The sequence below is a fragment of the Etheostoma spectabile genome, chromosome 12, assembly GCF_008692095.1.
Source record: "Etheostoma spectabile isolate EspeVRDwgs_2016 chromosome 12, UIUC_Espe_1.0, whole genome shotgun sequence".
Classification (NCBI taxonomy): domain Eukaryota; kingdom Metazoa; phylum Chordata; class Actinopteri; order Perciformes; family Percidae; genus Etheostoma; species Etheostoma spectabile.
Genome location: NC_045744.1, coordinates 25,045,550 through 25,047,360, shown reverse-complemented (window position 1 = coordinate 25,047,360; position 1,811 = coordinate 25,045,550).

Genomic DNA, 1,811 nt, shown 5'->3' with positions numbered 1-1,811 from the left:
GGTAAGGACTCATTCCCTACCTGAAGAAGGCACGCCATCGGTTTCCTGCTAAAAACCATGGCCTCAGATTTAGAGATGCTGATCTAATCCAAGCTACTTCACTCGGCAGCGAATCGGTCGAGTGAGTACTGAAGGTCGATCCCATCAGGACCACATCATCTGCAAAAAGCGGCAATGAGATCCCGAGCCCACCAAACTGCAACCCCTCCCCACTCCGACTACGCCTCTATCCTGTCCATAAATATTACAAACAGGATAGGTGACAAAACGCAGCCCTAGCAGAGGCCCACCCTCAACCAGAACAAATCCGACTTACCGCCGAGAACCCGGACACTGCTCTTGTTTTGGTCTTACAGAGATTGGATGACCCTGAGAAGGGACCCCCCCAAACTCCCATAGCACCTCCAACAGTATCTCCCGGGGGGTTGATTTTACGGATTGGTGTAAATCCTCATTTTAAACATTAATGTGGCTAAAACGAAAGACATGCATCGACTTCAGAAGCACACTGTTATTTCCCCAGTTGTAATGGACAACCAACCAGTTGAACTAGTGCAACGGTACAAATATCTTGGTCTGTGATGGAAGGTAAACTGCTTTGAGCCCCAGGTCGCTGCGCATGCACTTTCTCCGTAAGCTTTACTGTTTTGATGTCAATACAGTTTTTATGAATATGTTTGACTCCCGTTTTATCAAATCAGTTCCAACTTACCCTTTAATTTGTTAGCATAGGTCACTTTCTATTAAACAAAAATCAAATGCAAGGTATCGTGAAGGTGTGCAGCCAAATTGCGGGCACACCCTTAGATGACCTGCATAATCTGTAGAAGGCCAGATCCTTAAGGCAGGCGCCATCCAGGCTGATCAGAGTCATCCCTCGTGGGGTGAAGTCATGCTGCTCCCCGCCGGGCGCAGATAGTCTGCCGCGATTCAAAAGGTCATTCAGAGAGTAGAGCCCGACAGATAAACGGATACAAATATTTGGGTTTTTAAAAGTCAGATCAATAGATGATTTTTTTTAAATCCAGGAACGTGTAACAAAAACAGATTTCCCCAACATTATTTATGAGTCCTCACTAAAATATAATGCAGTTTAAAAATAAGTTGACATTGTAGAGCACCCTCTGGTTGACAAACTACGTAGCGTCAACAGTTATGTGGTTGAATGGCGTTTTGTGGTTTCTTTGATTTTTATTATAATAATTTGTCATTCTGTCACCGGCTGCGCCTGGCGGGGTCCCCGTCCACCGGGATTTATGTTGCTATGCAGCAGTCTGTTCGCTTCACGGTGCTTCAGCTAGTCTCTGCAGGCAGCAACCGCTACACCGTGAAGCACATCTCCCTCTTCACCACGCAGGTAGTGATGTCACTTGTCACTCATCTAGCCTAATAACACATTAACATAACACATTAAATATGAACTTCAATCTGATTTGATTATCACCAATAATTTATGGTATCAATTTAATTTGAATACTCTTATTTTTACTCCTAAAAGTATTTGCCTGTTCAACCACCACTAGAACCTGGACTTTGTGTTTTAGAAACACTATTCTGTTCTGACTCATTTTGTCAACAGGAAACTCTGGATTTCACCCTGACGACCAACACCATCAGGGGCGTCTGGGTGGAGGACTACAATTGGTGTGGTATCAAACAAATCAACTTTGAGGAGTGAGTCACAGTTTATCATCATTAAGGCTCTGACACACCAACCCGACGGCTGACCGTCGGCAGAAAAGGCAGTCGGACTGATTAGTCAGCTCCTGTCCCCGAGGGGTTCATAAAGTACCTCGGAACACACCCAAGTG